This window comes from Xenopus laevis, chromosome 4S, assembly GCF_017654675.1.
Source record: "Xenopus laevis strain J_2021 chromosome 4S, Xenopus_laevis_v10.1, whole genome shotgun sequence".
Taxonomy (NCBI): Eukaryota; Metazoa; Chordata; class Amphibia; order Anura; family Pipidae; genus Xenopus; species Xenopus laevis.
This window is the reverse complement of record NC_054378.1, coordinates 24117640-24131808: the sequence shown is the minus strand read 5'-3', so window position 1 is coordinate 24131808 and position 14169 is coordinate 24117640.

Sequence of the window (14169 nt, the reverse complement as noted above, 5' to 3'; positions counted from 1 at the left end):
AATACTCTTGCATTAAAATCTTTGAAAATGGGACTATAAAAATAAATTTCTAGGGCCAGCTTAATCCAACTAAAACGCATCAACCATTAAATGGATTTTACTACTTTGGTAGATGTAGCTGGCGGTGCTGAAATGATGCTACTGAGTATTACAGCAGGCATGGGTGCAACTATAGCAGATGTGGAAGGGTCTTCTGCTGTTATGGGAGCTGTGATAGATGCAATGGGGACAGCAGCAGGAAAAGGGGGATCAGTGCAGCACCATCAAGTCTTAGGGGGTAAACACATCCTGTTAATACTCACTTTTCCTCTGATGCAAGACATGGATCCCACCAGTATTAAGGGCTGAATGCTGATTATTTTTTATATATAGATATCTACACGTCTATTAAATCATTTTACATTTCAACTAACCCATGTCTTTTTTTTTTTTTTTAATCAATACAGCTTTGATCTTTGAAATCTTGTGCAAAATACTCTTTTGGATTAAAATCTTTGAAAATGGGACTATAAAAATAAATACATTTATAGGGTGCCTAATCCAACTAAAATACTTCAGCGATTAAATGGATTTTTCTACTTTGGTAGATGTGTCAAATTTTCTAAATGAAAATGTTGTATTTTAACAATATGTTAAATGCTCATTGGCTCCTGATAAAATAAAAAAAATTATTTTTGAGATACTCTTGGGGCAGAGACACATGCTCAAATTCAGAGAGATTAGTTGACCAGCAACAAATCTCCTCTTCTTCAGGGCAACTGATCTCCCTAGACTGCCTCCCGGCAGGATGGCGATCGGTGAACTTTGTTTTCTTAAGTCGCCTGAACTTGCCTCACAAGGAAACTTCAGGCAAATTTGGAAAATGAAGCGCTTCGAGTGCCATCCTGCCGGTGATTTCGATTCTAGCTGGCAGGAGGCAGTTCGGGGGAGAATAGTCGCCCCGAAGAAGAGGCGATTTATCGCGGGGCAACTAAGTCTCCCCGAATCTGAGTGTGTGTCTCTTCTTAACTAGAGCATTGTAGTTATTTTTATCTACTCTATCACCTTCCTTTGTTTCTCTTGGTAGAATAATTCAGCCTTGTAATTCTATATGACAAAGATGACGTATTTCTGAGCTACTTTCCAAAATATATTTTGATTAAGCTATTTGTAAATGTTATGAATATTGAAAGCAGTTTATGTACTGCAGTTTCATCTGTGATACTAAAACAGTACTTTGTACTGATGCCAACTAAGATATAATTAATCCTTACTGAAGGCAAAACAATCCTATTGGGTTTATTCAATAATTAATAGGTTTTTTTTAGTAGACTTAAAGTATGGAGGTTCAGATTATAGAAAGACCCCTCCTTTGGAAAAACCCAGATTCTGAGCATTCTGGATAACAAGTCCCATACCAGTACCAAAGTATGGATAGCTATGACTTTCAATAGCAATTACATTTACAAATTAATTAAAAATCTATTGCATTTTATAAATGTAATTTATAGTGGAAAGTTAGTTTCTTCATTATAAAAAAAATAGTTGGACAATCCCATTACCCTAAATAGATTAGACCAACCTCCATGCTCTCTAAATACATTAGTGGGCATTATAGACAACGGTGGACCATTTATCCCATCAAAAGGATCATAGTACCAAAGGCCATCCCTTAGACTGGAAGAACAGAACTTTCATTTAAAGCAGCAGAGGTGGTTCTTCACAGTGAGGTTGTGGAATGCCAGATGATGTTGTTATGGCTCATCTTGTTGAATGCTTTTAAAGGGGTTGTCATCTAACTTTTAGTATGCTGTAGATAGTGATATTCTGAGACAATTTGCAATAGGTTTTAATTTTTTGTGATTTTTGAGTTATTTAGCTTTTTATTCAGCAGCTCTAGTTTGAAAGTTCAGCAATCTGGTTGCTAGGGTCCAAATTGCCCTAGCAACCACGCACTGTTTTGAATAGGATTGGAAAATAAATAGGAGAGGACATAAATAGAAAGGTGAGTAATAAAAAGTATCAATAACAAAAAGGGGCAGATTTATCAAGGGTCGAATTTCAAAGTTAAAAATACTTCGAAATTCGACCATCGAATTGAAATACTTCGACTTCGAATATCGAAGTCAAAGTTTTTTTCATCGAATTTGGGTATTCTGCTGTTGAAGTAAAATCGTTGGAACGATTAAATCCTTCGAATTGAACGATTTGAAGGATTTCAGCAAACGATCAAACAATTTTACTTCGACTTCCAAAAACTTTTGCTCTAGAAAGTCCCCATAGGCTAACATAGCACTTCGCCAGGTTTAATTTGGCGAAGTATTGAAGTCGAAGTTTTTTTTAAAGAGACAGTACTTCGATTATCGAATGGTCGAATATTCAAACTATTTTACTTTGAGTCGAAGTCATAGTATCATATTCAATGGTGGAAGTATCCAAAAAATACTTTGAATTTCGAATTCCTTCGAATTCACTTCAACCCTTGATAAATCTACCCCTGAATGTGTTGCCTTATAGAACATGTTTTTAGATGGGGTCAGTGACACCCATTCCAAACCTGGAAGTGTCAAAAGAAAATGGCAAATAATTAAATAAAATTATGCAAAATAAATAATAAAGACCAATTGAAAAGTTAGAATTGGCAGCTCTATAACATATTAAAAGTTAACTTAAAGGCGAACCACCCCTTTAAGAATGGCTTTGATGATTTCTTGGACAAGCATAATATCATAGGCTATTGTGATACTAAAATCTATAATTAGTATAGATATTGGTATATAGTGAATAAAGTACCCCTCTTGTAAAATATAAGGATATTATAAGTTACCGAGGAGTTTCATGACCATATAATAACATGATGCCAAAGGCATTTATATACAGGTCATGGAACTCCAAGGTAACTTATAATATCCTCATATTTTGCAACTGGGGGTACTTAATAAAGTACCCCCAGTTGCAAAATATGAGGATATTATAAGTTACCTTGGAGTTCCATGACCTGTATAATAATACACAAGTTCCAGTGAGTCATGTGACAGAAATGACATCAGAACTCACCGTTTATAACTGATGACATCAGAACTCACCGTTTATAAGGATATAATTTACAAGATATTAATGTTTTTTGTGTATTATAAGAATATTATAAATTACCGAGGAGTTTCATGACACAGAAAAACATGAGACCGAAGGTCATGGAACTCCGAGATAACTTCTAATATCCTCATATTTTGCAACAGGGGGTACTTTATTTATTCTAATACACAAGTTTCAGTGAGTCATGTGACAGAAATGACATCACTACTCACCATTTATAACTGATGACATCAGTACTCACCGTTTATAAGGATATCATTTACAAGATATTCATGGCTTTTGTGTATTATATATAGTTTATATTTATAGTTTATATGGAGGGGTATGGGCACTGGGTTTCATTTGAAGGGGTTGAACTTGATGTCTTATTTCAATCCAACTTAACTATGTAACTATGTGACCTGCTCAAGAACTCCCTAGACCTATTGGCATTAACAGGATGTTCATCTTTTATACACTTTTCTAATTACAATCTATTAGCAAAAAATGAATTCAAAATTTTTGCTTGCCCCATTTCAAGGCAAAAGCAATGTTGCATAGATCAGGAGCAGGTAATGGGCATGCACAGAAGCACATAAAGCTGTTTAATAACTTGTAGCCACTCCCAATTTCTGCATTCAGGGAAGGAAGGATGGAATTAGTCACACCATTCTACAGAGAAGGTAATTGAAGTCTGCCATCTGGTAAAGGTCAGCAATAACGATTATTAATATGTAAACAATTGATTTTTGCTAATTGGTTGTATTTGCAAACTTTTTTTTTATCTTGCAAAATCCTACCGCTTTACAAAAACTGAACATCCCCTTTAATTTCATGATCAGAGCATTTTTTTTCTTTGTAATCTAATAAAGACATATGAAAAAGTTTGGGAACCCCTCTCAGCCTGCATAATAATTTACTTCACTTTCAACAAAAATGATAACAGTGGTATTTCTTTCATTTCCCAGGAACATCCGAGTACTGTGGTGTTCTTTGAACAAAGCTTTTTAGTGAAACAGTATTTAGTTGTATAAAATTAAATCAAATGTGAAAAACTGGCTGTGCAAAAATTTGGGTACCCTTGTAATTTTGCTAATTTTAATGCATATAACTGCTCAACACTGATTACTTGCAACACCAAATTGGTTGGATTAGCTCGTTAAGCCTTGAACTTCATAGGCAGGTGTGTCCAGTCATGAGAAAAGGCATTTCAGGTGGCCAATTGCAAGTTGTGCTTTCGTTTAACTCTCCTCTGAAGAGTTACAGCATGGGATCCTCAAAGAAACTCTCAAAAGATCTGAAGACAAAGATTGTTCAGTATCATGGTTTAGGGGAAGGCTACAAAAAGCTATCTCAGAGGTTTAAACTGTCAGGCACAGTTGCTGTAAAGCCCAGGTCTGGCAGGCCAAGAAAAATACAGGAGCAGCATATACGGAGGATTGTGAGAATGGTTACAGACAACCCAAAAATCACCTCCAAAGACCAGCAAAAACATCTTGCTGCAGATGGTGTATCTGTACATTGTTCTACAATTCAGCGCAATTTGCACAAAGAACATCTGTATGGCAGGGTGATGAGGAAGAAGCCCTTTATGCGCTAACGCCACAGAGTCGTTTGTTGTATGCAAAACTCATTTAGACAAAGTGCTTTGGTATGATGAGACAAAAATGTAGCTATTTGGTCATAGCAAGAAGTGCTTTGCATGGTGGAAGAAGAACACTGCATTCCAAGAAAAACTCCTGCTACCTACTGTCAAATTTGATGGAGGTTCCATCATGCTGTGGGGCTGTGTGGCTAGTTCAGGGACTGGGGCCCTTGTTAAAGTCGAGAGTCGGATGAATTCAACCCAATATTAACAAATTCTTCAGGATAATGTTCAAGCATCAGTCACAAAGCTGAAGTTACGCAGGGGTTGGATATTCCAACAAGACAATGACCCTAAACACACTTTGAAATCTACAAAGGCATTTATACAGTCCCCGTACTTGAATATCATCGAAAATCTATAAGATGGTTTGAAGCAGGCTGTCCATGCTCAGCAGCCATCAAATTTAACTGAACGAGAGAGGTTTTGTATGGACGAATGGTCAAAAATACCGCCATACAGAATCCAGACACTCAACAAAGGCTATAGGAGGTGTCTAGAGGCTGTTACATTTGCAAAAGAAGGCTCAACTAAGTATTGGTGTAATGTCTCTGTTGGGGTGCCCACATTTATGCACCTGTCTAATTTTGTTATGATGCATATTGCATATTTTCTGTTAATCCAATAAACTTTGTCACTGCTGAAATACTACTGTTTCCATAAGGCATGTTATATATTAAAGGAGACATTTTGAGTAAAAAATAAGAACGTACCAGTGCATTATACTCATTTAGATATAGAAGAGTTGTGCTTAAAAAAGTAGTGTTTCAGGCTGATTTTTTGAATATTTCTGCAAAAACCCTAATAATCCCTCCCTTCCACTTCCTGCTCCCTGAATTCACAGGCTGTGCAGGGGAGCCGGCGGCACACTGTACTGTACTGTAGGACAGGAACCAATCAGCAGCTAGCAGGACCTGCCTTTGCTTGTGTGACTGCACCGCTGTGATTGACTGTCCTCCTCCTACTGTGTTTCTGGCAGGGACTGTTAGGACTCGAACACATCCCAATTGAATCACGGAGGGACCAAAGAACATCTATAGGGAGCTCTAATAAAGGGGCTATTTTTAAAGATAATATTAATGTTTAGTACCATGTAAAAGCAACACCATATATTACTTATAATTGTCTACAAAATTAGGGTTTTTTCATTTATCCTATATGTCTCCTTTTAAATGAAGTTGAAACTTTGAAAGCTCAGCCAATGATAAACAAAGCTCCAAAGAATTAAGAGGGGTTCCCAAACTTTTTCATATGACTGAAGAAAAAGTTACCCCATGCTCAGCATAAAGCTGCACCCCAACTTAAACATTTCAGATTTATTTGGATACTTCCTGAAATAAACAGATGAACATTAAGGTAGTCATGGGGGTGGATGGGCTATTCATAAGATGCTAAGGGGCAGAAAGTAAAAAAATTTGAATTTCTAGGTATTTTTGTGTACTTCGACTAGGGAATAGTCCAAATTATATTTGAATTTGAAAAAAATTTGGTTGGTCTTTTTTTATTCGAATTTCGAAGTTATTACTTCAAAATTCGACCCTTGATACATCTGCCCCTAAATGTCACGCAGGAAGAGTATAAATTGTAGTTACTTTGAGTTGATAAAAGGCTACTAGCAAGCATCTACCAGCATCTCAGTAACAATAGAAATGGGAAGAAAAAAAAATACATTAGAAAAGAAGAAAACAGAATCACAAAAGTCTGCTTTCAGTATAATTAAATAATACAAAGTAATAACTAATTGATTCCCTGTAATTCTGGATATTGGGTTTCTGTATAAGATATACCTGCTTTTAAAATAAAAAGTTTATATGTTTATAAAACTACTGTATTTATACATAACTGCTTGTATTCACTGAACTGCTGATCCTGACTCCTAAAACTAGCAGAATATAGCTGATATATAATATATATATATATATATATATATATATATATATATATATATATATATATATATATATATATATATACACATAATATATAATAGACATGGAGGAAAATTGACTACTGCTAAATTGCTTCAAGAGTCACAATCAAGGAATTGAAAACATCGCGTTATGTTTAAAAAAGGTGATTTTTGTTAATGTACAATGCCATTTCAAAAAGTTGGGTCTCAGTGTAAAATGTAAATAAAAAGAAAATGGGATGTTTTCTAATCATTTAGTAGTAGTGTGTAGTTCTTGTGCAATTAAATGTTTCTCTCTGCATTTGGCCAGCCAGTGCAGGGAGCCTAGAGCAATGACAGCCCCCTGGGCAATGAACTGACCTCCTGTCTGCTGCTTGGACTGCTCTTTTCTCCCCCTAGCACCACCCAATTTTTCCTGCTGTGGGGACTCTGCAACACCAGGACCCTCCATTGCTGCCAGAAACCATCTTTCTAAAAACAGTAAGGGGGTTATTTATCAAAATCTAAATTTATCTTATTTTCTGAAATATACAACAAAATCTGCATGGGTTATTTCCCCTTATTTATCAATACATTTTCCTGAAAAACTCTAGTGCAGGAAAAAATTTGGAAAAAATGTGAAAATCATGCGAAAATGCAACATTTTTCACCAGCGTTCGGTGCCCAGGACAAAACTTCGCATATTAGTGAATTAGCATAGTGGTAACGAATTTGCACCTGGCGAGGTGGTGTGAGTTGTGGAAAATGGTTACTGGCGAAAATTCGCCCGTTAGTTAATCTGCCCCATTGACATATACAACCTTGGCAGGTTTGAAATGCCGGATTTTCTGACTTTTTCCATCCTCTGTATAATAATTCTTGAAAAATCTAGGGTTTTTTTTCACTTGAAATTTGGATTTTATAGTAAAAATTAGAATTTTTAGAGTTTTTGGCATTCGGATGCACAATTACATATACATACACACATTCACACAATTTTTAGACACATCCATTCACACTTTTTCTAAAAAATTGTTTATTTGTTAGCACGACTATTGTATCATGTTGACCCTTAATCACTTTGACAAATCAGTTATTTTGTGATATCATTGATATACACATTTTTTGTGGTTTTATTGCATTTTTTCCCTGCAATATTGTGCATTGCATTTTATTTGGCATAGCAAAGTCATATTTACCCATGTTGGATTTGTAAGAAATCTGCAAGAAATCTGCAAAATTTGCAGGAAACTGCAAAATTTGTAGGCGGTATTGGAAAATGTAAAATAAAACTGTTAACTCTAGGAAAACTTTGCAGTTTGGTAGCTTGGAGAAAAAATAAATATTTTCCCATATTGGATTAATCAGAATATGTAATTCCAAAACTATATGGTTTCCTGGGGTTTTAGTACAGTTAGGGGGCTTAGGATATATAATACACAGGCAAGGGAATTGTTTGAAAATTTTGAATTGGCAACAGAGAATATTCATATGCACTTAATTTATGGTTTCCTACAGGCAACATATTTTCATTTATCCATGCATGTTGGACGTCAAACTTTTCAGTAGATCCCAGGCATTCATATTTAGGGTAATTTATCTTTGTGTGTAAAAAAATTATGCTAGATACTGTAATTGTGGTAAATTCAATTTTTAGCAACGTTTAGAAAGCAGTTTGGTAATTTGGAGTACAAAGATATATTTAACCAATTTGGATAAGTCAGAAAATGTGCTTTCTAAAAATATATGGTTTTCAGGGGTGCACATAAATTTGGGAGTTCATATGGCACATAAAGTGCATTCTATTTGCTTATATTACAGCAGGTGATGGGTTAGTCATGAAAATTTTAAATTATTTTTATTTTGCCATATATTTGGGTAAACCTGTGTGTATTGCCCATCAAACTTCTCAGTAGACACCTGACATTCATATTTAGTATGATTTATCTTTGTACCCTAATGACATGGGAGATAAAATACTAAAGATTGGAAGCTTTGAGGTGATTTCCAGAAATTGTATTAATGGGCAGATTTGTATAAAAGGTCAAATTTCGAATTTATGTGAATTTTTTTAATCGAATAAATATGAATATACTCACAACTCGAATGGGAGGTTATTTAAAAATTTGAACATCTAATATTCTATCGAATAGTCCCAACCTGAAAATTCGAATAGAGTTTTCCCTTGGAAAAAAACTCCAATGTCAGGAAGGTAATTAACATACAGATGAAGCCACTTGGATTTGTGAGATAAATGCGTCATGACTCATGGTTAATTGAAGAAACTGCGTTATCTAAAGTCATCTTAACTCATTTAATGCATTTAACCTTTCCATTAGCATACCAAAGCACCATTGTGAACAATGGTGAATGCTTTAATTAGATGGGATGTTGTGACTCAGTTTTCTGTGTTAAATGAGATAAATGGGATATCTGTGTTTAGTTATTCTGTGTCAAACAGACAAACCAAAGTGGCTGCATCTGTATTTAAATTGTTCAACTGACCTCTGCCATTAACTTGTAAATTAACTTGGTAGGTTTTAGGTGGCGAATATTTGAATTAGAACTGTTTCCATGGTTGAGGTGTGATAAATTTCACTTTAAATTTACATTGCAATTGGGGTATTAAAATTAGAATGTGTGAATTTTGATACCCAAAAAAAAAAATTTGAATACGACCCATAATAAATCTGCCACAAAAAGCTACGTTTTGGAAAGTTTTTTGATTCAATTCGAAAGACATATTTACCCATTTTGGTTTAGGGAGAATGAATAGTTTGAAAAATATACGACTCTCTTGGATAAACATAGTTTTTGTGGCTTTACCCTCAAATAAAATATAGTACATGAGATTTTGCAGTAACGGGAATTAAATAATAGATCATATGTTGGATTTTCATTTTGGGGCCCCTACATGTCATATTTAGGTAAAATTATGCACAGCGGGCTACAAACTGTTCAGCAGACCGCTGGCTTTCATATTTAGGATGTTTTATGTTAAAACGTAATGACCTATAAAAGGTAAGAGTCTGTAAACTGGAATTCTTGTGGTCAATTAAAAAGAAAACTATACTTGCTAGACATTTCTTTGAACAGGGCCACAGAGTCATCATTGTGGTTTGCATGTCTGACGAAGGGGTGTGCCCCCGAAACTTTATTTGCAATAAACACACAGGGCTTGTCCCATTCACATTGAGTCCGGTATTCTTTCTTCTTGTTTGATATACTTTGGAGGGTGCCGATCCCTCATACCGCACACCGGACCAATTTTGATTGAGAGGCCAGGGTGTTATGGTTGGTTACCAATTGGACATTGGGTTGCCACCTGGCCGATAAAAATTATGGTTGATCCCAATGTTATTAATAGGGAAAAAAGATAAATATATAGGAAGGCCAGTATTTTTTTACAGAAAAGGTGGCAACCCTAATTGGACATTATTTGTGTCACAAAACAGGCATCATTTTGGGCTTAGCCAGTCCTTTATCAAGCCTATACACAGTGTAACATTCAACCTTCAATAGTTCTATAAGGCGAAGAGTAAACAACTCAAAACCTGCCTTCTAATAACATGTGGAATGGATGATGAATTTCCATTTTCTTAATAGTGAATAGTGTAAAATTGGTGATGTAAAGTTCATAGAAGACCAATTCTCAAACTCAATCCCCATAAAAGGTATGTGTTCATCTTGATAAATGTCCATATCTGAAATATTAATATAACATTGGGAGGCCTATTTACTAAAACTTAACTTTTTATCATTCTATTAAAAAAAAATTTCAACCAGACTTTTTAACCTGAATCCCCTTAATTTACCAATCATTTTTTTTTTTTTTAAAAAAACAGCCTAAATGTCTATGTATTTGGGAACACAGCCATCCCCAGGATGATACCTTTTAAAAACCTCAAGAAATGAGGTAGGGAGTATTCCTCTGATCAGAAGACACTAGCACATTTTACAGACTTGTGCTTCACATGTACAAGTATGGGACCTATTATTCAGAACGATGGGGACCTGGGGTTTTCTGGATAACAGATGTTTCTGGAATTTGGATCTTCATACCTTAGGTCTAATAGAAAATCATGTAAATATTAAATCGACCCAATAGGCTGGTTTTTCTATAATAATTATATCTTTGTTGGGATTAAATACAGGCTACTGTTTTATTATTACAGAGAAAAAGGGAATCATTTTTAAAAATTTGGATAATTTGATTATAAGGATGTCTATGGGAGATGGCCTTTTCAGAATTCTGAGCCTTTTGAATAGTGGAATTCCGGATAACAGATCCCATACCTATACAAACTTTTTCTGAGCCCCCACTAATGGCTTATCAATGAGGTAAGAATCTTAGAGATACCCTGATAAAAGCAGACATAAGTTCATCCGAAAAAATTAGTAAAAAGTTTTTTGGGTACACCCAAAATTTGGTACCTTCCCTTTGCTTAAAGGGGATCTATGGTCAAAAATTTAAATCCCCCTTTGGCTTTGGGGAGTCAATATAAGCGTTTTTCCAATAGCCATTATTTTTATGAGCAGTTTTTCAAGGCAATCGCAGTGCAATCATATCTCCCACATACCTGCACCAAGGCCCGTGGCCGTCTCTTCTTCTTGTTCCGCCTGCCTCTGCTAGTCCCCTCCCACATTCCAATGAAAAACGAGTAGGCAGTGACGGTGGGAGTGACGGTGAGGCACTTCGAGCAGGTGTCTGCAAACCATCACTGCCTACTCATTTTTCATTGGTAGGTGGGAGGGGACTAGCAGAGGCAGGCGGACCAAGAAGAGGAGACGGCCACGGGCCATGAAGGTTTTGCAAAATGCTAAAGCTGGTGCAGGTATGTGGGGGATATGATTGCGCAGCGATTGCCTGAAAAACTGCTCATAAAAAATAATGAATCGCTATTAGAAAAACTCTTATATTAACTCCCCAAAGCCAAAGGGGGATTTAATTTTTTTACCATAGATCCCCTTTAATTGCAATAATATTACCAAGGGTTCAATACATTTTTCACCTGTAATTCATCATTTGTACTATACCTCTGTAAAAAATATTTTTATTGTTTTTCATATTAAACAAGCAGGATTTTAAACCAAAGATTAAAGAACAAAGCTATACAATGAGGCACACCTATACAACTTGTTGTGGCTAAATGCACAGAATTGAAATTAAAATATAGTTTTTGGTTTTTTTTTATTTGAATCAGCTTTGATTTGTATATATACATGGTACATTGTGCAAGGTTGTTGGCGGATTATACATTATAGTTGTATAACATTCATATCCTGTAGCAAAAGCTCAACACTTGCGCAGCTGTTGTACAGGTACAGTCTTAGATTGTATGGCCTATAGTATGTGTTATGTATGGGCGGATATGGAGGTTTGTTGAAGTGACCATGGTTCCCAGATTTTGGCAATTTGGTTTATTTTTTCTGGTTACGACTCTGTCATTATTTCCATTGTTCTCCTTGAGTTTAATTGCTGGCTTCGTTTTTGTACCGTAGGTGTTTCAGGTTTTTTCCAAGACTTTGCTGTTAGAGTTATTGCAGTATTGAGGATCTGAAATAGGAGTTTTTTTAAAGTCTTATGGGATTTGTATGGGATGGATCTGGAGTAGTGCTATCTGCGGTAGTTTAGGTATGTCCTTGTGAATTGTTGCTTTTATTAGTTCAAAGACCTCTGTCCATCTTTCCATCAAGTCCTCAAAGTGTCTTAGAGTTGTTGCATAATATAAGTCCCCCAGCAGAAGTATTTAAGTGCTGTCATAGGTAGTAATGGTGAAGGGAAAGATCCAAACTTATATTTTGTTGATATGGGCAATAAGTTGACGGTTAGCGGTCTGTTCTGAGTCCAGAAAAAATGTATGAGGGTTTTGTCTCTTGCCATGTTCACCTCCATATCCACCCATATTCGGGGTTTTAAAGAGGAAAAAATTTGATACGATTCAAATTTTTTCAAGATTTTAGCGAGTCTTTTCCCACACAGAATTTTTCAAGTTATTTTATTGATAAATAAGGTATAATTGTGGATGGGAGTTTAGTCAATTTGTTTTAATAAAATGAGAAAATTTTGAGTTTAGTAAAAAAAAAACCCCTGTGTGTAGGCTTGATAAAGGGCTGGCTAAGTCTGAAATGTCGCCTATTTTGTGGCACAAATAAACCATGTTAACATTTTCGAATTGCTGCTGGAACATTATTTTTCAGTGAATACCTAGGTTAACTAAAAGTACCTCCAGGTAAGGCCCCTAAAATGAAAACAGCAGCAAAAGTGTTAAACACAATATTTTATTGAAAATAGTAATATTACAGTATATCAAATGTTGAAACAAATACATTTTATTGTTTTTCAGAAAAATATATGTTGATTTTGCATATGATTCCAGCAACACATTTAAAAAAGTTGGGACAGGGGCAACAAAAGAATATAAAAATTTGTATAATAATAAAGCAAACAGAGGTGGAACATCTCACCATTTGGTAACAGCTTAGTAACGTGATTGGGTTTAAAAAGTGCAGATCCAGAGAGGCTTGGTCTCTCAAATGTAAAGATGAGGAGGGGTACACCAATCTGTGAAACACTACCTGATGCTTTTACATTATCTTTCTTACTACCTTAGTAAGTAAGTAAGTAGTAAGTAGGTTGAAAAAAGACACCCGTCCATCAAGTTCAACCTTTTCGTTTTTTTTTATCTGTCTAACTGCTAGTTGATCCAGAGGAAGGCAAAAAAAAACCATTTGAAGCCTCTCCAATTTGCCTCAGATGGGGAAAAATTCCTTCCTGACTCCAAAATAGCAATTGGACTAGTCCCTGGATCAACCTGTACTATGAGCTATCTCCCATAACCCTGTATTCCCTCACTTGCTAAAAAGCAATTCAACCCCTTCTTAAAGCTATCTAATTTATCAGCCTGTACAACTGATTCAGGGAGAGAATTCCACATCTTCACAGCTCTCACTGTAATAAACCCCTTTGAATATTTAGGAAGAACCTCTTTTCTTCTAATCGGACTGGGTGACAGCTGGAAAGACCTACTGGTAAATAAAGCATTAGAGCGATTATTATACGATCCCGTTATATATTTATACATAGTTATCATATCACCCCTTAAGCGCCTCTTCTCCAGTGTGAACATCCCCAATTTGACCAGTCTTTCCTCATAGCTAAGATTTTCCATACCTTTTACCAGCTTAGTTGCCCTTTTCTGTACCCTCTCTAATACAATAATGTCCTGTTTGAGTGATGGAGACCAAAACTGTACTAGAGAGGTTCTGTATGTGCAAATAGCCGCACCTCTCACCTTTCCTTTGATGTTCCTGCTTAGGTGGTGCAGAATTCTCAAGACGGTCAGCACACGTCATAACATTTAGTGAAAAATGGAAAGAGAATCGCACAGACACCAAATGTGTTGCAGGCGGGGAACTTCCCACCTGCAACACATTTGGTGTCTGTGCGATTCTCTTTCCATTTTTGACCAAAACTGTACGCCATTTTCTATATGGGGCCTTACAAGTGCTCTATACAGTGGAAGAATGAGCCCTTCCTCCCGTGACTCTATGCCACTTTTAATAGAGCTCAATACCTTAT